Source organism: Rutidosis leptorrhynchoides, chromosome 3 (assembly GCF_046630445.1).
Source record: "Rutidosis leptorrhynchoides isolate AG116_Rl617_1_P2 chromosome 3, CSIRO_AGI_Rlap_v1, whole genome shotgun sequence".
In the NCBI taxonomy this organism is placed as follows: Eukaryota; Viridiplantae; Streptophyta; class Magnoliopsida; order Asterales; family Asteraceae; genus Rutidosis; species Rutidosis leptorrhynchoides.
This window is the reverse complement of record NC_092335.1, coordinates 309138965-309164141: the sequence shown is the minus strand read 5'-3', so window position 1 is coordinate 309164141 and position 25177 is coordinate 309138965.

Here is a 25177-nt window from a genome sequence, read left to right as displayed (position 1 = left end):
TCTATATGAAAAACTGATTATAATAATATTTCGCGTTCAAACTTTTATACAATATTTTACAAACTTACAATACCGCTTATTTTACATAAGGCATGAAATATAGCACACAATAACTTTGATACAAGATAGTTGTGAAGATAATTCTAGCTAGTACACAAGTCGTTCAGCAAAGGCAATAAAGACACGTAATTCATACGTCCAGAAACAAGTCATGCATTCTGGTTTTACTAGGACTACTTCCCATCCTTGGTCTTGTGGAACATAACCGTTATGGTCATTGATAAGACAGCATGTTGTAATGTCGTCAAAGGGACGAGGGTTACGTAATGACCAACAGTCTCGTAATAATCTAAAAACCCCATTTCTTACCCCAATTACCGACTCCGTCACTTGTAGGAATGTTTTGTTTAATAGTTGTAGCCCGATGTTCTTTTTCTCACTTTGGTGAGAAGCGAACATTACTAACCCGTAAGCATAGCATGCTTCTTTATGTTGCATGTTAGCCGCTTTTTCTAAATCATGAAGTCCTATATTCGGATACATTGAGTCAAAATAATTTCTTAACCCGTTGCGTAAAATAGCATTTGGGTTCCCCGCAATATATGCGTCAAAGTAAACACATCGTAACTTATGGGTTTCCCAATGTGATATCCCCCATCTTTCAAACGAAAGTCTCTTATAAACCAAGGCATTCTTGGAACGTTCTTCGAATGTCTTACAAACTGATTTCGCCGTAAATATTTGTGCCGAAGAATTCTGACCGACTCTAGACAAGATTTCATCAATCATGTCTCCGGGTAGGTCTTTTAAAATATTGGGTTATCTATCCATTTTGTGTTTTTATACTGTAAAATAGAAAAGAGTTAGATTCATAAAAAAAATACTTATTAATACAAGCAATTTTTACATATATCATAAAGCATAAGCACACTATATTACATATATTACACCACACGAATACAACTATCTTATTCTGACTCGCTCGTTTCTTCTTCTTCGGTTTTGGTTCGTTTTGCCAAGTTTCTAGGGATATATGATGTTCCCCTAATACGAGCTGTCGTTTTCCACAACGGTTTAGAAAACCTGGTGGTTTAGAGGTTCCCGGGTCATTGTTACAACTTAAGGGCTTCGGGGGTTGACGATACATATAAAGTTCATCGGGGTTGGAATTAGATTTCTCTATTTTTATGCCCTTTCCCTTATTATTTTCTTTTGCCTTTTTAAATTCAGTTGGGGTAATTTCTATAACATCATCGAAATTCTCGTCGGAATCCGATTCATCGGAGAATTGGTAATCCTCCCAATATTTTGCTTCCTTGGCGGAAACACCATTGACCATAATTAACCTTGGTCGGTTGGTTGAGGATTTTCTTTTACTTAACCGTTTTATTATTTTCCCCACCGGTTCTATTTCCTCCTCCGGTTCCTCCTCTTCCGGTTCTGATTCTTCTTCCGGTTCTTCTTCGGGAACTTGTGAATCAGTCCAATATATATTCGACTCTTCGTTATTATTAGGTGAGTCAATGGAATTTGTGCTAGAGGTAGACATCTATCACACAATATCAAACATGTTAAGAGATTAATATATCACATAATATATACATGTTAATAATATATAGTTTCCAACAAAAATGTTAAGCAATCATTTTTAAAGAAAACACGGTCAAAGTCCAGACTCACTAATGCATCCTAACAAACTCGATAAGACACACTAATGCAAATTTTCTGGTTCTCTAAGACCAACGCTCGGATACCAACTGAAATGTCCCGTTCTTATTGATTAAAAACGTTCCATATTAATTGATTTCGTTGCGAGGTTTTGACCTCTATATGAGACGTTTTTCAAAGACTGCATTCATTTTTAAAACAAATCATAACCTTTATTTCATAAATAAAGGTTTAAAAAGCTTTACGTAGATTATCAAATAATGATAATCTAAAATATCCTGTTTACACACGACCATTACATAATGGTTTACAATACAAATATGTTACATCGAAATCAGTTTCTTGAATGCAGTTTTTACACAATATCATACAAACATGGACTCCAAATCTTGTCCTTATTTTAGTATGCAACAGCGGAAGCTCTTAATATTCACCTGAGAATAAACATGCTTTAAACGTCAACAAAAATGTTGGTGAGTTATAGGTTTAACCTATATATATCAAATCGTAACAATAGACCACAAAATTTCATATTTCAATACACATCCCATACATAGAGATAAAAATCATTCATATGGTGAACACCTGGTAATCGACATTAACAAGATGCATATATAAGAATATCCCCATCATTCCGGGACACCCTTCGGATATGATATAAATTTTGAAGTACTAAAGCATTCGGTACTTTGGATGGGGTTTGTTAGGCCCAATAGATCTATCTTTAGGATTCGCGTCAATTAGGGTGTCTGTTCCCTAATTCTTAGATTACCAGACTTAATAAAAAAGGGGCATATTCGATTTCGATAATTCAACCATAGAATGTAGTTTCACGTACTTGTGTCTATTTTGTAAATCATTTATAAAACCTGCATGTATTCTCATCCCAAAAATATTAGATTTTAAAAGTGGGACTATAACTCACTTTCACAGATTTTTACTTCGTCGGGAAGTAAGAATTGGCCACTGGTTGATTCACGAACCTATAACAATATATACATATATATCAAAGTATGTTCAAAATATATTTACAACACTTTTAATACATTTTGATGTTTTACGTTTATTAAGTCAGCTGTCCTCGTTAGTAACCTACAACTTGTTGTCCACAGTTAGATGTACAGAAATAAATCGATAAATATTATCTTGAATCAATCCACGACCCAGTGTATACGTATCTCAGTATTGATCACAACTCAAACTATATATATTTTGGAATCAACCTCAACCCTGTATAGCTAACTCCAACATTCACATATAGAGTGTCTATGGTTGTTCCGAAATATATATAGATGTGTTGACATGATAGGTCGAAACATTGTATACGTGTCTATGGTATCTCAAGATTACATAATATACAATACAAGTTGATTAAGTTATGGTTGGAATAGATTTGTTACCAATTTTCACGTAGCTAAAATGAGAAAAATTATCCAATCTTGTTTTACCCATAACTTCTTCATTTTAAATCCGTTTTGAGTGAATCAAATTGCTATGGTTTCATATTGAACTATATTTTATGAATCTAAACAGAAAAAGTATAGGTTTATAGTCGGAAAAATAAGTTACAAGTCGTTTTTGTAAAGGTAGTCATTTCAGTCGAAAGAACGACGTCTAGATGACCATTTTAGAAAACATACTTCCATTTTGAGTTTAACCATTATTTTTGGATATAGTTTCATGTTCATAATAAAAATCATTTTCCCAGAATAACAACTTTTAAATCAAAGTTTATCATAGTTTTTAATTAACTAACCCAAAACAGCCCGCGGTGTTACTACGACGGCGTAAATCCGGTTTTACGGTGTTTTTCGTGTTACCAGGTTTTAAATCATTAAGTTAGCATATCATATAGATATAGAACATGTGTTTAGTTGATTTTAAAAGTTAAGTTAGAAGGATTAACTTTTATTTGCGAACAAGTTTAGAATTAACTAAACTATGTTCTAGTGATTACAAGTTTAAACTTTCGAATAAGATAGCTTTATATGTATGAATCGAATGATGTTATGAACATCATTACTACCTCAAGTTCCTTGGATAAACCTACTAAAAATGAGAAAAATGGATCTAGCTTCAAAGGATCCTTGGATGGCTTGAAAGTTCTTGAAGCAGAATCATGACACGAAAACAATTTCAAGTAAGATTTCCACTCGAAATAAGATTGTTATAGTTATAGAAATTGAATTAAAGTTTGAATATGATTATTACCTTGTATTAGAAAGATAAGCTACTGTAAGTAACAAAGGTTTCTTGATCTTGGATGATTACTTGGAATGGATTTAGAAAACTTGGAAGTAAACTTGCAATCTTGGAAGTATTCTTGATTTTATGAAACTAGAACTTTTGGAATTTATGAAGAACACTTAGAACTTGAAGATAGAACTTGAGAGAGATCAATTAGATGAAGAAAATTGAAGAATGAAAGTGTTTATAGGTGTTTTTGGTCGTTGATGTATGGATTAGATATAAAGAATATGTAATTTTGTTTTCATGTAAATAAGTCATGAATGATTACTCATATTTTTGTAATTTTATGAGATATTTCATGCTAGTTGCCAAATGATGGTTCCCACATGTGTTAGGTGACTCACATGGGCTGCTAAGAGCTGATCATTGGAGTGTATATACAAATAGTACATACATCTAAAAGCTGTGTAATGTACGAGTATGAATACGGGTGCATACGAGTAGAATTGTTGATGAAACTGAACGAGGATGTAATTGTAAGCATTTTTGTTAAGTAGAAGTATTTTGATAAGTGTCTTGAAGTCTTTCAAAAGTGTATGAATACATATTAAAACACTACATGTATATACATTTTAACTGAGTCGTTAAGTCATCGTTAGTCGTTACATGTAAATGTTGTTTTGAAACCTTTAGGTTAACGATCTTGTTAAATGTTGTTAACCCATTGTTTATTATAACAAATGAGATGTTAAATTGTTATATTATCATGATATTATGATATATAGTATATCTTAGTATGATATATATACAGTTAAATGTCGTTACAACGATAATCGTTACATATATGTATCGTTTCGAAATCATTAAGTTAGTAGTCTTATTTTTACATATGTATTTCATTGTTAATACACTTAATAATATATTTACTTATCATTTAACATAATTAACCAAGTGTATCAATATCTTAATATGATTCATATGTACCTAGTAAGACGTTGTTATAACGATAATCGTTATATATATCGTTTTCGAGTTTCTTAATTTAATAGTCTCATTTTTATGTATATAACTCATTGTTAAAATACCTAATGAGATACATACTTATAATAAAATCATGTTAACTATATATATAACCATATATATGTCATCGTATAGTTTTTACAAGTTTTAACGTTCGTGAATCACCGGTCAACTTGGGTGGTCAATTGTCTATATGAAACCTATTTCAATTAATCAAGTCTTAACAAGTTTGATTGCTTAACATGTTGGAAACACTTAATCATGTAAATAACAATTTCATTTAATATATATATATAAACATGAAAAAGTTCGGGTCACTACACCATTTCTCCAGCCCTCAAATGCTTCTGTGCAACAACCAATGCTTGGTGAAATGTTTTTGGGATATCATATCGTAACGCGTGAACCAAACTTGTGAATCGATGCTGATCAAGACAGAAAATAAAACCAGGCATAAGCTGAGATTCTGGTATATCAGGTATTTTCTGACACTCGATGGTATAACGCTTATGAAATTGCTTAATGATTCATTCAGGTGCATAGTGATTTCATGTGCATCTAGGTACGAAAATGTGCAACTTCTTAGAATTTGATATTGCATGACGAATTTGGCCCTTAAGTCAAGAAAGTTGGTAATGCTCATAGGCGGAAGACTTGCAAACCACTCTCGGGCCATTTTCTGCAACACCATGGGAAACAAATGATACGCAACTTCATCGTCCCAGTGTTGCAGTCTCATAACGCCCTCAAACATAGTAAGAAAATCTTCTGGGTCAGTTGTTCCATCATAAACACCGATAGACGGTATCCTTAGATTTCTTGGTAATGGATATTCTGTAATTTGAGTGATGAAACATTGAGTTGGTTCTGCCATTGCTGGTGGTTTGATAGCCTCATCTCCTGTGATTAAAGAAAACAAATTATCCACCGTCTTTGCACTAATGGCGGGTTGTCCTAAATTTTGTTTGTATTTTAATGGCGCTGTTTTTGTTAAAAATAACTCATCCAGTAACTTTCCTGCCATTTCCTCGAACATAAATGGTTGCTCTTCTTCTTGTCCATACTCCCATGTATTTCCTAGAAAACCTTCACCAGTGTGCTCATGTTCAGAATCATCCACCAATGTATTCAATTGATTGAATAAGTTGAATAATTGCTTTTTGGAAATTTCCTTCCCTTTGCTTTTATGTTTAGCGTTTACATCAGATCTTCTTTTAAAAGAAGTGTTGTGCGTTCCCCACCTAGCTTTTCACATTCCTCCGCTGGAGTTATCCAACAATGTTTTCTTTAATCGTGGTGCAGTGTCATTCACATGTTCTTCTGATGTACCAGTATTCATATGATCTTCTTCAATTGAAGTTTCTTCCAAAGTTAATTGATCAACTGGTTCTCAACGAGTTTTCAGTGGTTGGGTCGAGTGGTGTTCGTATTGAAGTCGTGTTAATTGCTTTTGCGTTCTTGGTATTCTTGTTGTTCTTCGAAATGGATGGCGCCATATGTTGGTACTATTTTCCGTATAGTGGATGAAAGGTACCAGTACAGTACAATAACAGCCTAGCGTTGAGCGATATGTTGCCGACTAATGTTTTCCCTCGAGAAATAATCCCTGCAGACCGGAACACGGATGAGAAATTCGTGGGGTGTCCTCAAACAGTCTTCGGACAACTCTGGAATTGGTCCGTGTAGCGTTCTGTTGCTAAGCGGTTAATGTTTTAGAGTGAGAAAGAACTGTGTGAGAGAGAAAGTGTACTTCTCTCTAACTGAAGTTCAGATGTGAAATGTGGTGACCTAGGGGGTCTATTTATAGGCATAGAATGTCCGAAATTCTTGGGAAACACATGTCAAACGCTGATTATCTGTTATGCGAATATCCAAAATCGACTTTGGTGTGGCTGACGCGGCTGCATGCCGCTCACGTACCTAATCAAAAGGCTTAAGCATAGGAGCTTCCTGCAGGGCTTACACATGTCGATGGGCGGCCTACTGAGCGCTGGATGGATAATGTTAAAAATTGCCAAATATCGCTATCTTTTATGCTTTTCGATCCTTTCTTTTGTATAAAAAATATGCTTTTATGCGTGTATCCCCTATGATACACCATTATTTATTATTGATAATGCTAAAAACGAACATATATTTCATAGCATTATTCCTCAAGAAAGACAAGCTTTTAGTTGCAATTGTTCTATTTACAAGTGATATTCGTTTAAATAATAAAAGGTGAAGACAAAAGACAGATTCGACGAATTGAAGACGCAAACGACCAAAAAGCTCAAAAGAACAAAAGACAATCAAAAAGGTTCCAATTATTGATAAGAAACGTCTCGAAATTACAGAAGTACAAGATTCAAAACGCAAAGTACAAGATATTAAATTGTACGCGAGGACGTTCGAAAATCCGGAACCGGGACTAGAGTCAACTCTTAACGCTCGACGCAACGGACTAAAAATTACAAGTTAACTATGTATATAAATATAATATAATATATAATTAATTATATTAATTATATATATATTATATATATATATATTAAAAACCGTCGGCAGCAAGAAACTCCAAGGGTGTGAGCTGTAAATATATCTCCGCGACTCGCGGAGTTTTAAGGGCATTTTGCCGCGAGTCGCGGAGCCCCAATTTTCAACTCTGGCTATAAAGCCAACCGAATTCTGATCAAATTATATCTCTTTTTTGTTCTCATTCATACGAGTAATATATATATATAATTTATATTTTAATTTTAATTTTAATTTTAATTCTAATAATAAGGGTATGTTAGCGAATGTTGTAAGGGTGTAAGTCGAAATTCTGTCCGTGTAACGCTACGCTATTTTTAATCATTGTAAGTTATGTTCAACCTTTTTACATTAATGTCTCGTAGCTAAGTTATTATTATGCTTATTTAAAACGAAGTAATCATGATGTTGGGCTAATTACTAAAATTGGGTAATTGGGCTTTGTACCATAATTGGGGTTTAGATAAAAGAACGACACTTGTGGAAACTAGACTATGGGCTATTAATGGGCTTTATATTTGTTTAACTAAATGAAAGTTTGTTAATGTTAATATAAAGATTTACAATTGGGCGTCCCTATAAATTACCATATACACTCGATCGGACACGATGGGCGGGGTATTTATATGTACGAATAATCGTTCATTTAACCGGACACGGGAATGGATTAATAGCCACTAGAATAATTAAAACAGGGGTGAAATTGGCAAGTTCATCAGAACCAGATCATAGCGCATTGCCAACATATAGGTAGAAACTATATTCCTACACCGAAACCCGTCTTCCCTCCTTGGTCGATAGAGATGCAGCCACCATATCCTACGTATGACCCTGCTGAAGCATTCTATAGCACTTATGGTTATGCGTGGAACCCCTATTGGTACCAATATCATCCTTAGTTTACTTTTTATTTTTTTTTTATTATTTTGTAATTTGTAATTATTGATGCATTTAATATTTTTGTTAATATTGTAATCATTTTTATAATTATCTAACTTTTATTCTTAGATTTTAATAATTTTTGAATGTGGGGTAATATACCAAACTTCAAAAATATGTATATATGTTTGCAGTTTATCTTATGTACACAACAGGGTAAAACAACGCATTTTCAAAGACTGGCATTAAGTTCAGCAAAAGCAACTAATTTTGACGACAAGATGCAAAATATATGTGAAATAACAACAAGACGGAATGAACAAATGATGTGCACCATTTATCATTCAGCAAACAAACGCCAATATATTTGGAAACTTTGGTAAAAATTTAATCATTTTCACACAAATCACCCTCAATAATTTAAATTGTTACTGATTTCTTGCAAATGAGGGCATTGCAAGATCTTAAGTGTGGGAAGGGGTTAAATTCTTTCGGATTTTAAAATTTTTTACTTTATACACTTGGTTACCATTAAAAATACTAGTAAAGCAGTAGTTGTATTAGAATCTAGTGCTCTCTGATAAAAAAGAACAGCCCTAGTCTTATATACTGACTACCCAATTCTAGTAAAAATTTTCAATTAAATGAATTCAAATCATGTTTATACATATTTATGAACTATAAAACTAGGTTTTAACACCGAAATTATTGTTACCTCGGAAAGGACATAAATTGAGAAACAAACTAAAATGTTAAAATTCATTTAAAATGGAATAGAGGACGATAAAAAGAAAAATAAAAAGCCAAGTGTGGGAAAATTTACCAAGTTATTTTAAACATATGCCACATATATTTGTAACAAATAACTGAAAATACTTTTGCTTTGGACTAAACTAAACTGTTTTACCCAATGAAAGAAAAGAAGAGATGGATCTACACGATGAATCAATTCCATCATTAAAAGGAAGTAAAGTCTTCCGAAAAAGACACGCGCTTCTTGATTTAGGTCATGAAGTTGTCGTCCAGACCAGTTGTAGGTTGACGAAAAATCTAGAAAAGTCATCACTAAAATCAGCAGGAAATCCACGGACCTCAGCATCAAACAGGGTCGCCAAGTGGTCAGACTTATCCTAACCATGAGAAGGATTTATCTCGTACAATGGGGAGGCACCGTGCAAATTAGCTGGATAAGACTAATGAATCAGATCCCCAGAAAGGATAATCTCCTTAAAGATTAAAAATCAGCTTTTAAGACTGATATTACTCAATCCTAGAGATTGACCTTAAAGATTGAGAATTACAAACTCATGGAATTCAATGATATCTAAACTCGAGCTTAAACGAGAAAATATTTTGATCAAAATTACAAACCGAGTTGTTTTCTGAAAACCCTATTTTCAATGCGTTCATTACCATTGAACGTAAAATCCTAGGAATTCACCTGGAATTCATTAGGTCACCTGAACTAAATCGGGTGTCAACCGTAAGAACGGTGGTTGCATAGCATGGTCAAAGACAGGACCTTGTGCCAGACCAAAAAATTATAAGGGTGAGCTTTTACTATTGCTCCTACCAAGGATAGTAATTGCGTCCGACACGTTATAGACCATAATCAAAAGCATGTCACGGGACATTGCCTTAACAGTTGCTTGTTCAACGCTTTCCTTTACAACCGGACGGTAGTTTACCGAAAGGTAATATACGGGACAAGTAAACTGGACGTGTTGCTTTCCAAATACAAGGTTAGCAAGTGGGTGACACAAAACCGCAAGTTTTGAGCTAAAATTTTCAAATCTGAAACCCACCAAACCCACTAAAATATTTTGCAAACACCGGTAAAGGGTTATTCCGGAAAACTTATCTAGGGTAAAAACTAGATTTAATTTTCAAAAGATCAAATGTTTTCATAAAGATCCAATTTCCTTAATGGATCTAAATTTTTATAGTCATATGGGATTGTAAACCATATCGTTACTACCATTGTTTATACCGCCGTATAGAAATCACTGATGTACAAAGTGTGAAGAATAAAGAAGTGATTCTAGTATTTCAAGACGATATTGCTTGAGGACAAGCAACGCTCAAGTGTGGGAATATTTGATAATGCTAAAAACGAACATATATTTCATAGCATTATTCCTCAAGAAAGACAAGCTTTTAGTTGCAATTGTTCTATTTACAAGTGATATTCGTTTAAATAATAAAAGGTGAAGACAAAAGACAGATTCGACGAATTGAAGACGCAAACGACCAAAAAGCTCAAAAGAACAAAAGACAATCAAAAAGGTTCCAATTATTGATAAGAAACGTCTCGAAATTACAGAAGTACAAGATTCAAAACGCAAAGTACAAGATATTAAATTGTACGCGAGGACGTTCGAAAATCCGGAACCGGGACTAGAGTCAACTCTTAACGCTCGACGCAACGGACTAAAAATTACAAGTTAACTATGTATATAAATATAATATAATATATAATTAATTATATTAATTATATATATATTATATATATATATATTAAAAACCGTCGGCAGCAAGAAACTCCAAGGGTGTGAGCTGTAAATATATCTCCGCGACTCGCGGAGTTTTAAGGGCATTTTGCCGCGAGTCGCGGAGCCCCAATTTTCAACTCTGGCTATAAAGCCAACCGAATTCTGATCAAATTATATCTCTTTTTTCTTCTCATTCATACGAGTAATATATATATATAATTTATATTTTAATTTTAATTTTAATTTTAATTCTAATAATAAGGGTATGTTAGCGAATGTTGTAAGGGTGTAAGTCGAAATTCTGTCCGTGTAACGCTACGCTATTTTTAATCATTGTAAGTTATGTTCAACCTTTTTACATTAATGTCTCGTAGCTAAGTTATTATTATGCTTATTTAAAACGAAGTAATCATGATGTTGGGCTAATTACTAAAATTGGGTAATTGGGCTTTGTACCATAATTGGGGTTTAGATAAAAGAACGACACTTGTGAAAACTAGACTATGGGCTATTAATGGGCTTTATATTTGTTTAACTAAATGAAAGTTTGTTAATGTTAATATAAAGATTTACAATTGGGCGTCCCTATAAATTACCATATACACTCGATCGGACACGATGGGCGGGGTATTTATATGTACGAATAATCGTTCATTTAACCGGACACGGGAATGGATTAATAGCCACTAGAATAATTAAAACAGGGGTGAAATTACATTCAAGGGTAATTGGTGTAATTGTTAACAAAGTAGTAAAACCTTGGTTTACACGCAGTCGATAACCTGGTGTATTCATTAAACAAAGTATTAAAACCTTGTTACAATTCGAATCCCCAATTAGTTGGAATATTTAACTTCGGGTATAATAATAATTTGACAAGGACACTTGCAATTTATATTTATGACTGATGGACTGTTATGGACAAAAACCAGACGGACATATTGAATAATCCAGGACAAAGGACAATTAACCCATGGGCATAAAACTAAAATCAACACGTCAAACATCATGATTACGGAAGTTTAAATAAGCATAATTCTTTTATTTCATATTTAATTTCCTTTATTTTATATTTAATTGCACTTCTAATTATCGCACTTTTATTTATTGTTATTTAATCGCACTTTTAATTATCGTACTTTTTAATTATCGCAATTTTATTTTATCGCATTTTTATTATTCGCAATTTCATTATCGTTATTTACTTTACGCTTTAATTTAAAGTCTTGTATTTATTTTTTTTACATTAGGTTTTAACTGCGACTAAAGTCTTAAAATCGACAAACCGGTCATTAAACGGTAAAAACCCCCCTTTATAATAATAATATTACTTATATATATTTGTATTTTTATAAAAGTAAACTAATATAGCGTTGAACTTTGTTTAAAGATTTCCCTGTGGAACGAACCGGACTTACTAAAAACTACACTACTGTACGATTAGGTACACTGCCTATAAGTGTTGTAGCAAGGTTTAAGTATATCCATTCTATAAATAAATAAATATCTTGTGTAAAATTGTATCGTATTTAATAGTATTTTCCTAGTAAAATAATAACTATTTTATATACACCTCGCATCACATCAAGTATTTTTGGCGCCGCTGCCGGGGAAAAACTCTTAAACGCTGGAAGCGCAACGCTAATAAAAAAAAAAAGATTTTTAGTTACTTTTATTAAAAGTCGTTTTTGTAAAAATACGTTTTAAATATTCAAAAATATAAAAAGAAAAACAAAAATATATGTATTTTTAAGATTTTGTAAATATTTAAGTTTTATAAGTTTCTTTATTTCTATTTTAGTTTATAAAAATATAAGTTTTATTTTAAAATCGTTTATTTAAATTAAAAACAGAAAACATAAAAAAAAAATAAAAAAAAAAATAAAGAAAAACGCGTAAAAACACAAAGCTGTCAACTGAATTCCTGAACCCCGCGACTCGCGGGGTTTTCTTCTTTATTTGCCGCGACTCGCGGAGCTACTCTGACAGGCGACAAGGAAGCCCTAATCGAGCATTAATTACGGATATTATTAATTAATTATTATTATTACCTAATTTGTATTATTATTATTATTAGTTTTAATTTTAATTTTACTTTTTATTTAATTTAATGTATTTAGTATAAATAAGTTTAATAAAATTATAAAATTAATAGTTTTATTAAATAAATAATATAAAAATAATATTTTTATAAAAATTGTACTTTTTACAACTTTTTGTATATTTTTATATTTTGTACCTTTTTAATCGTTGTAGCGTAAAATTTGTATTTTTTAGCTCATATTTAATTTTAAACTTAGTTTTTGCTATAATTATTTTTACTCCTAGATTTTTAGGCTTTGCCGTAGAATTCCTTAAGTGCTTTTTCTTTAGACTAAGATTTAGGTGCTTTAGAATTTTGCGACGCCTTTTTAAGTTTTAGTTTCTTTTTAAGTTATTTCTATTTGGGATTTAGTTTTTCCTGTAAGCTTTAATATTTTTAGACACCTTTTACTATGTATCAATTATCATTTCAATTAGTAATCTCAATTTGCGATTATAATTTTAAGTTAGTTGTAGTAATAAGGTTAAATTAGTTAAGTATTTTTAAGTTTTTATAAGTTTCTTTTATTTTTCCGTCACCTTTTATTTTTCAATCATTTTTTCTTTTTCGACCTTTTTCGACGAACTCTTTTTCTCTCTTATTTCTCGCCATTCTAGTTTTTAGGACTTAGAATTTTATTCTACTTCTTATCTAAATTTCTTAAAATTACGAAAATTTATTTTGAGTGGTTAAATTGATAGACATCAAAATTTTCTGGTTCGTAGTAATAGTTGGATTTGTACGTGGACCGGGTTATTGGAGCCAAACAGTCCTCAATTATATTGAGACCAAACGAATCCTGCCCCTCTGCTGCATCTTTTGGCTATTCGAAACGTGGGCAAAATCAGAAAAGTCTATTGATTGGATAACTTATTATAATTTTTCTTTCCTTTTTAAAACTAATAGGATATTCAGTGAATGCACCGAGCAAGACGTTCATCACCTTTTGTACGTTCACCACCTGTAACTCGATCAAGACATCGTTTAACAAATATAACCGCCGTTGATTTTTCTTTAGAATCGTCATCCAGTAGACCAAGTACTTCAGTTCAAATTTCCGATAATCCATTTTTTGAACCCAACCTCACAATTGAGAATCCAGAGAATATTCAGGAACGGTTCGTAGATCCTGAACCATTAAACTTTCCTCCGGAACCACCAATCATTCAAACAGAGATTGTTGAGGAACGAACCATTAAATCTGAAGCATCTAGTGATACCGATTCAACAAATTCAATTATGGAGAATCTGGAACCTTTAAGTATGGAAGACCGAATGAGAGCTAAACGCACTGGCCAAGGTCACGCAATTACCCATCCAGACATTAATGCGCCAGATTATGAAATCAAAGGACAAATTCTACACATGGTGACTAATCAATGCCAATTTAGTGGTGCGCCGAAGGAAGATCCAAATGAACATCTACGTACCTTTAATAGGATCTGCACACTATTTAAAATACGAGAAGTGGAGGATGAACAGATATATCTCATGTTATTTCCCTGGACTTTAAAGGGAGAAGCCAAAGATTGGTTGGAATCGTTACCTGAAGGGGCGATTGATACATGGGATGTTTTAGTTGACAAATTTCTTAAACAATTCTTTCCTGCATCTAAAGCCGTAAGACTTCAAGCAGAAATTGTTACGTTCACACAGAAACCAAATGAAACTCTATATGAGGCGTGGACAAGATATGGAAAGTTGTTAAGAGGATGTCCGCAACATGGTTTAGACACCTGTCAAATAGTACAAATATTCTACCAAGGATGCGACATCACTACAAGGAAAGACATAGATATAGCAGCTGGTGGTTCTATTATGAAGAAAACCGAAACTGATGCTTACAAAATTATTGATAACACTGCTTCCCACTCACATGAGTGGCACCAAGAAAAAGACATCATTAGATCATCTAAAGCAGCTAGAGCCGATTCTAGCCATGACTTAGATTCCATTTCGGCAAAGATAGATGCTTTCGAAAGACGAATGGAAAAGATGACTAAAGATATTCATGCAATACGAATTAGTTGTGAGCAGTGTGGAGGACCACATTTGACAAAAGATTGTCTAAGTATTGAATTAACAATGGAACAAAGAGAGAATATTTCATACATAAACCAAAGGCCTGGAAATAATTATCAGAATAATTATCAACCGCCAAGACCTATTTACAATCAAAATCAGAACTATAACCGAAATATTCCATACAATAACCAACAAGGTCCTAGCAATCAACAAGTATCCAATAATACTTATAATCAGCAAAGACCGAATTTTCAAAACAAACCACCACAACAAACCGATGATAAAAAGCCGAATTTAGAAGATATGATGACGAAGCTAGTTGAAACTCAAACGCAGTTTTTCACATCTCAAAAACAAACAAATGAACAAAATGCTCAAGCATTTAGAAATCAACAAGCTTCTATTCAAAATCTGGAACAAGAAGTAAGTAACCTAGCAAGGTTAATAGGTGAAAGAAAACCGGGAAGTCTACCAAGCGATACAAATGCTAACCCCCGGAATGAAACAGCTAAAGCTATTACCACAAGAAGTGGTACAACACTTAAATCACCTAAAATACCTGTAACTTCTGATGAAACTATTCCTACTCCACAAGAACCACAACCTGATAAAGAAAAGGAAAAAGAACCGGTAGTTGAAAAGGTTAATAAAGATAACACAGTTAAGGATAAACCTTATGTTAAACCATACCAACCACCACTTCCTTATCCGAGTAAAATGAAGAAAGAAAAACTTGAAGCCGAGCAATCCAAATTCTTGGATATGTTTAAACAGATAAATGTAAATCTTCCTTTCATTGATGTGATTTCAGGAATGCCAAGATATGCTAAATTCTTGAAAGATCTAATCACGAATAGAAAGAAAATGGAAGAACTCTCGGCTGTTACTATGAATGCTAATTGTTCAGCAGTGCTGTTGAATAAGATACCAGAAAAATTATCTGATCCAGGAAGTTTCACAATTCCATGTTTTCTGGGTAGTCTTAGTTCAATAGAAGCATTGGCAGACTTAGGTGCTAGTATAAATCTAATGCCGTATTCACTATACGCTAAACTAGACCTTGAAGAATTGAAACCAACCAGAATAAGCATACAACTAGCCGATAGATCAATAAAATATCCTAGAGGGATAATGGAGAACATGCTAGTTAAAGTTGGTACTTTAGTATTTCCAGTAGATTTTGTTGTTTTGGACATGGAAGAAGATTCTCAAGTTCCTCTCATATTAGGAAGACCATTCTTAAACACGGCTAAAGCAATGATAGACGTGTTCGGTAAGAAACTGACCCTAAGTATAGAGGATGAGAGTGTTACCTTTTCAGTTGATAGAGCAATGCAACAACCACAATCTGCAGATGATACATGTTATTATATTCAAACTATAGATGCACATGCAGAATTATTAGAAGAATTTCCAGAATTACAAGGAACAGGAGAATGTTCTTTAGGAGAAGGAAATGAACCAATTGATGAAGCTGAAATGTTAGCTACACTTATAGCTAATGGATATGAACCAACAACAGAAGAAATTCAAATGCTAAAAGAAGAAGACAGATATCGATATAAATCATCGATAGAAGAACCTCCGAAATTAGAGTTAAAGCCACTTCCAAACCATTTGGAATACGCTTATTTACATGGTGAATCTGAATTACCTGTAATAATATCATCTTCTCTTACTGAAAATGAAAAATCACAACTCATTTCTGTGTTGAAAGCTCATAAACCAGCCATTGCATGGAAGATTCATGATATTAAAGGAATAAGTCCTTCGTATTGCACACATAAAATCCTTATGGAAGAAGGTCATAAAACGTATGTGCAACGCCAACGAAGACTAAATCCTAATATGCAAGATGTAGTTAAGAAAGAGATTATTAAACTGCTAGATGCAGGTTTGATATATCCAATTTCTGATAGTCCATGGGTAAGCCCAGTTCAATGCGTACCTAAGAAGGGTGGCATGACTGTCATCACAAATGAGAAAAATGAGCTTATTCCTACTAGGACTGTAACAGAATGGCGTGTATGTATTGATTATAGAAAATTAAATGACGCCACCAGAAAAGATCACTTTCCCTTACCTTTCATAGATCAAATGTTGGAAAGATTAGCCGGAAATAGTTACTATTGTTTTCTAGATGGATTTTCCGGATATTTTCAAATTCCAATAGCACCCGAGGACCAAGAGAAAACCACATTCACGTGCCCTTATGGTACTTTTGCTTACAAACGCATGCCATTTGGACTTTGTAACGCCCCTGCAACCTTTCAAAGGTGTATGATGGCGATTTTTCACGACATGATAGAAGAATGCATGGAAGTATTCATGGATGACTTTTCAGTCTTCGGTGATACATTTAAATCATGTCTAGTTAATCTGGAACGAATGCTAATTAGATGCGAAAAATCAAATCTAGTACTTAATTGGGAGAAATGCCATTTCATGGTTAAAGAAGGCATCGTTCTTGGACATAAAATTTCAAAAGAAGGAATTGAAGTGGATAGAGCTAAAGTAGATGTAATTGCTAAACTTCCACATCCCACCAATGTTAGAGGAGTTAGGAGTTTTCTAGGGCATGCCGGTTTTTACCGACGTTTCATAAAAGATTTTTCTAAAATTGCCACTCCTATGAATAAACTCCTAGAAAAGGATGCGCCATTCATCTTTTCAGATGAGTGTATCAAATCTTTTAATATTCTTAAAGAAAAACTCACTAATGCGCCGATCATGATAACACCAAATTGGAATCTACCATTTGAACTAATGTGCGATGCAAGTGATTTTGCAATGGGAGCCGTTTTAGGACAAAGGATTGAAAAACGATTTCAACCTATATATTATGCTAGTAAGACATTACAAGGAGCACAAACGAACTATACAACTACTGAAAAAGAACTCCTTGCTATTGTCTTTGCTTTTGACAAATTTCGATCATATCTCGTTCTAGCAAAAACGGTGGTCTATACCGACCATTCTGCTCTTAGATACCTATTTTCAAAACAAGATGCTAAACCAAGATTAATCCGTTGGATCTTACTCTTACAAGAGTTTGATATTGAAATCCGAGATAAAAGAGGAGCAGAAAATCTCGCCGCTGATCATCTTTCTCGTCTTGAAAATCCCGAATTAGAAGTTCTGAATGAATCGGCCATACAAGACAACTTTCCTGATGAATATCTATTGAAGATAGATTATAAAGAAATCCCATGGTTTGCAGACTATGCAAACTACTTAGTTTGTGGATTCCTTGAAAAAGGATTATCGTACCAAAGACGAAAGAAATTCTTCAGTGATATAAAACACTATTTCTGGGAAGATCCACATCTGTTTAAAAGTTGTCCCGATGGAATAATACGCCGATGTGTATTTGGAGATGAAGCTAGTAAAATTTTAAACCATTGTCACACAGGACCAACAGGAGGGCATTATGGGCCTCAACTAACAGCAAGAAAAGTTTATGAAGCTGGATTCTATTGGCCTACAATTTACAAAGACGCACACCTTCTTTGCAAATCCTGTGATGCATGTCAAAGGGCCGGAAAAATAAGTCAACGTGATGAAATGCCACAAAATGTCATCCAAGTATGTGAAGTATTTGACATTTGGGGTATTGACTTTATGGGTCCATTTCCAAAATCTCATAATAATCTATATATACTCGTAGCCATTGATTATGTATCTAAATGGGCGGAAGCACAAGCTCTCCCAACTAACGATGCACGAGTTGTAGTCAACTTTTTAAAACGTCTTTTTGCAAGGTTTGGAACACCGAAAGCTTTAGTAAGTGATCGGGGTACTCATTTCTGTAATAATCAACTTGAGAAAGTTCTTAAAAGATATGGAGTAACTCATAAAATCTCCACCGCATATCATCCACAAACAAGTGGACAAGTTGAAAATACCAACCGAGCTTTAAAACGTATTCTAGAGAAAACCGTAGGATCAAATCCGAAGGAATGGTCCATTAAATTGGAGGATGCACTATGGGCTTTTAGAACAGCCTACAAAACTCTAATTGGAACCACACCTTTTAGACTTGTTTATGGAAAAGCATGTCATCTTCCAGTAGAAATTGAACACAAAGCATTTTGGGCTTTGAAAACATGTAATCTTGATTTACATGAAGCCAGACGTCTACGATTAAGTCAACTAAACGAATTAGAAGAATTAAGACATGAAGCATACGAAAATTCGTTAATCTATAAAGAAAGAACGAAGAAATGGCATGATAAAAGAATCAGAAGTTCAAAAGAATTCAAAGAAGGAGACAGAGTTCTTCTTTTCAATTCACGATTCAAGCTATTTCCTGGAAAATTGAAATCAAGATGGTCTGGACCATTCATAGTCAAAAGAGTTTTCCCATACGGAACGATAGAATTAATAAATTCAAATGGGATTGAATTTAAAGTTAATGGTCACAGAGTTAAACATTACATACATGGTCCGATGGAAGTCGACAACGAAGTTAATCACAATTTCGACACCACAGCTAACTAAGTGTGGGGAGAATCAAGTCTGTAAAGGATAATATGTATTTCTGTTAGAGTTAGATTGTCTGTTTTCATGTAGTTCTCGAAAATGGAACACGTATGGTCTTTCCCTAGCAGACCCTAAAGAACTAGTCTTCTCCCCCCATTCTGAATTTTTATTTTTTTTTAGGTTTTTTACGAAATGAAGACTGCCTGTGAACTAAACCATGGTCTAATGCTACACGCTTTGATCACTAAAAGAAATAATGATATACTACCGAGCGAATTAGTATCAGTAATCAGAGAAAGAATGGACGGAGTTAGAAAAGGATCCAGATGCGAAGATAATAAGTTACAATTTGGTAAAGGAAAATCAAAATCCGCAGCGAAAAGAAGAGCACGACACCTAGAACGATGTCACAAATGCGGAAAATGGTCACATGGAGGTAAATGTTCAAATAATCAAACCTATTCAAATACCGAATTTGTTACTTTATGCAGAGACGGACCGTTCATATGTTTAGAAGAAAAGACAATGAATGCTCGAGGTTACGCCTATGCAGCCATGGAAAACCAATTAAACCGACTATCTTATGAATATAATAGATCATATAACTAAGAAATCTATTCCACAGGTATGTCTGTATAGTTTTTATTTTTATTTTTATTTTTAACCTTTTAATAATAAACGCTAATTTGTTCACTAAAAAGTATTAAATTGGTATTAAATAAAATTAGGTTTGGCGACCGAAATTATTGATATTGTTCAAAAATTTATTACATCACTGCGAAATTTAACGTTTATTCTTAAGGTATAAATATCTTTAATCAATCAACTCAAAATATTTCAAAAATTCGTCATGAGTTAAATTAGGTCTTGGAACCGAAATTACTTTACCGAAAAGAGGGGCGCATATTTTTGATAATATTTGATTGATTAAAGTGGGATAAAAAGAAGAAAAAAAAAAGAGATTTTTAATTTATTTTTTTTTACCATGTTTTTAAAATTAATATTTAAATCTTAAATTAATATTGTAAACTTTGTAAAAACAATATATTTAAAATTGTAAATATTTGAAAAATTAATATAAGTTTGATATGAATTTATAAATTTTTAAATTAAGTTTGGTGTGAACTTTTAATTTTTAAAATATGAATTTTTAATTTTATGCATTTCAAATTTTGAGTTTGGTGTGAATTTTTAATATTAATTTTGAATTTTATATTTAAGTTATGTGAATTTAAAAACAAAAAAAATTTACTTTATCTCATTAAGTTAAAAATATGATTTTTAAAATTCGTCGTAAGTTGAAGACTAGGTCTTTGAACCGAAATTGCTTTACCCCAGGGAGGGACGAGAATTTTTATTATCATTATTTTTAATCTTATTAATTTAAAGTATGCCAAAAAAAAAAAAATTTAAAAAATCCAAAAATCTAAGCTTTTAAAACAATTGCTTGAAATTGACAAATTTTAAAATTTTGTCGAGGGACGGACTAGGACATCGATCCGAAACGACCTCATCCTAAATAACAAGGGAAACAAAATTTTAAAATTAATTACTAAATTGTTTTAAGAAGTTAAAGATTATAAAAAAAAAAAAAAAAAAGAGTAAACTCCGCGACTCGCGGAGTTTGCAGTGCAAACCTCCGCGACTCGCGGAGGGACCAAAACCCAAAAAAAAAAAATAAAATAGCTGAACGATCAGTCACTCCCCCACACACAAAACAGAAACATACAGCTCGAAAATAACTACGAAAAAACCCGAAAATCACCCCCAAAAATCTCAAATTTTAACCGTTAATCACCAAATTTTTTGCTAAAATCATGTTGAGAAGGATGATATCTAAGAATTACTCAAGAAAAACGGTAAATTTCTACACCTAAACACCATTTAATTCGAATTTTAGTGTTCTTGAGCTATTTTTTCCCCAATTTGATTTTGATGCTTTTTAGTGTAATTAGACTTAAATTGTTTATGTATTATGCTTGTATAACCTAGATTGATGCTGTTTAACATGATTAGAAGCCTTAAACTTCAAATTTTGAATAATCTAGGGTTTGTGTTCTTGAGCAATTTGGGGCTTTTTGATATAAACAGGTTATGGCCGATTTTTGTCATGAATTGTTGCTAAATTGAGTAGTGTAACATGTCTAGGTAGTTAAATGATCCAAACTTTGAGCCTAAACATGATTTTGAGAATTAAAGTGGACTTTTTCAAGTCCAAAATTCATGAACTTGATTTTTGAAAGATAATGCCATTTGAGACTTGTTTGATTGCTAGTAATGATTATTTTGACATGTTATTTGAGTTGAATGCTTATGAACTTGGCGAAAATTTTCGTATATGCTTATTTGAAAAAGTGTAGATTTGATAAAAATGTGAAAATAAGCTTAAGTTTGATATAAATTAATAATGTCATTGTAATTATTTTGATTGATGATTTTGCTGACACTAATGCATATTTGGATGCACAAAATTTGTGTTTGATGTGTTTTGCAGAATGAAAGGGGTGAATCTTCATCCCAAGCCCGCCATGCTCCTGCTGAGAACTTGGAACAACAGGAGGTAGATAACTACTACAAGCAGGATGTACCTCATCCAGTCATGACCTTTTCAGATATGCACTTGGAACAGTTGCACCCGAACCTGAGATTTGACAGACTTTGGATAGATTATCCAAAATATCAACGGGGTTTGCATACTCTTCATTCCAAGGTTGTTGAGGTACCAAGGGTCATAGAATGGGGACCCTTAGAAGCTGTAGAATTGGCCGGGCCAATTAGGGAATTACTGGTACAGAGGTATGGTAATTCTTCTTTTAATGACTGGATATGTTTATTCACCATACGCAGACCTGTATATAAAGTATGGTGTGAAGAGTTGTTATGTAGTATAGAGTTGAATGATCGGGTAGCTAGTTTAACCGATCGTTCTTTTATTAGATTTTTGTTAGGCGGTTCGATGCGCCACATGTCTTTACTGGACATGGCTCAGGCTTTACGTATATATACGCCTGAGGAGTTAGCGTCTGCCGATTGTAGAGGATTGATACTAAACGGTAGAAAGATAGATGAGAATTTTGATACACACGGTGTGTGGAGTCAAATGACAAGCCATCACCGTTTCAAAGGGGGAAACTACTCTTATTTGGATATAGATAGAGCCGAATTAAGAGTAATACATAGGTTTTTAGCTAATTCGATTACACAAAGGGGTAAAAACAAAGAAAAGGTAAATGAACAAGATTTGTTTTACCATATGTGTATTCGAGACCCACACAGCGCTGTAAGTATACCATATTGTGTGGGTTATTATTTATCAGCTATGGTTCGGGGGATGCGTCCACATAGCATAATAGGAGGTGGTATTTTTATTACTTTGATTGGTGAATATCTCGGTGTGGATATAAGTCGGGGGGGATTATTAGTAGAAGAGCCGGAACCCCGCGACACTATAGGTTTAAATGTATACCATGGTGCGAAAGTTTTGAAGCGGCGAAATAACGCCGCAGTACGATACAATGGTAGACATCCACAGGTAGAGAGAAACCAGGAACAAGGTAATGTAGGAGGGGGGAATGAGATGCAAGAAATGCATAGGTTTATAGCTTCTCAGGAATACGAAAATGCTAGACAGAGGGCATTTGAAGATTGGCAAGTTCATCAGAACCAGATCATAGCGCATTGCCAACATATAGGTAGAAACTATATTCCTACACCGAAACCCGTCTTCCCTCCTTGGTCGATAGAGATGCAGCCACCATATCCTACGTATGACCCTGCTGAAGCATTCTATAGCACTTATGGTTATGCGTGGAACCCCTATTGGTACCAATATCATCCTTAGTTTACTTTTTATTTTTTTTTATTATTTTGTAATTTGTAATTATTGATGCATTTAATATTTTTGTTAATATTGTAATCATTTTTATAATTATCTAACTTTTATTCTTAGATTTTAATAATTTTTGAATGTGGGGTAATATACCAAACTTCAAAAATATGTATATATGTTTGCAGTTTATCTTATGTACACAACAGGGTAAAACAACGCATTTTCAAAGACTGGCATTAAGTTCAGCAAAAGCAACTAATTTTGACGACAAGATGCAAAATATATGTGAAATAACAACAAGACGGAATGAACAAATGATGTGCACCATTTATCATTCAGCAAACAAACGCCAATATATTTGGAAACTTTGGTAAAAATTTAATCATTTTCACACAAATCACCCTCAATAATTTAAATTGTTACTGATTTCTTGCAAATGAGGGCATTGCAAGATCTTAAGTGTGGGAAGGGGTTAAATTCTTTCGGATTTTAAAATTTTTTACTTTATACACTTGGTTACCATTAAAAATACTAGTAAAGCAGTAGTTGTATTAGAATCTAGTGCTCTCTGATAAAAAAGAACAGCCCTAGTCTTATATACTGACTACCCAATTCTAGTAAAATTTTTCAATTAAATGAATTCAAATCATGTTTATACATATTTATGAACTATAAAACTAGGTTTTAACACCGAAATTATTGTTACCTCGGAAAGGACATAAATTGAGAAACAAACTAAAATGTTAAAATTCATTTAAAATGGAATAGAGGACGATAAAAAGAAAAATAAAAAGCCAAGTGTGGGAAAATTTACCAAGTTATTTTAAACATATGCCACATATATTTGTAACAAATAACTGAAAATACTTTTGCTTTGGACTAAACTAAACTGTTTTACCCAATGAAAGAAAAGAAGAGATGGATCTACACGATGAATCAATTCCATCATTAAAAGGAAGTAAAGTCTTCCGAAAAAGACACGCGCTTCTTGATTTAGGTCATGAAGTTGTCGTCCAGACCAGTTGTAGGTTGACGAAAAATCTAGAAAAGTCATCACTAAAATCAGCAGGAAATCCACGGACCTCAGCATCAAACAGGGTCGCCAAGTGGTCAGACTTATCCTAACCATGAGAAGGATTTATCTCGTACAATGGGGAGGCACCGTGCAAATTAGCTGGATAAGACTAATGAATCAGATCCCCAGAAAGGATAATCTCCTTAAAGATTAAAAATCAGCTTTTAAGACTGATATTACTCAATCCTAGAGATTGACCTTAAAGATTGAGAATTACAAACTCATGGAATTCAATGATATCTAAACTCGAGCTTAAACGAGAAAATATTTTGATCAAAATTACAAACCGAGTTGTTTTCTGAAAACCCTATTTTCAATGCGTTCATTACCATTGAACGTAAAATCCTAGAAATTCACCTGGAATTCATTAGGTCACCTGAACTAAATCGGGTGTCAACCGTAAGAACGGTGGTTGCATAGCATGGTCAAAGACAGGACCTTGTGCCAGACCGAAAAATTATAAGGGTGAGCTTTTACTATTGCTCCTACCAAGGATAGTAATTGCGTCCGACACGTTATAGACCATAATCAAAAGCATGTCACGGGACATTGCCTTAACAGTTGCTTGTTCAACGCTTTCCTTTACAACCGGACGGTAGTTTACCGAAAGGTAATATACGGGACAAGTAAACTGGACGTGTTGCTTTCCAAATACAAGGTTAGCAAGTGGGTGACACAAAACCGCAAGTTTTGAGCTAAAATTTTCAAATCTGAAACCCACCAAACCCACTAAAATATTTTGCAAACACCGGTAAAGGGTTATTCCGGAAAACTTATCTAGGGTAAAAACTAGATTTAATTTTCAAAAGATCAAATGTTTTCATAAAGATCCAATTTCCTTAATGGATCTAAATTTTTATAGTCATATGGGATTGTAAACCATATCGTTACTACCATTGTTTATACCGCCGTATAGAAAT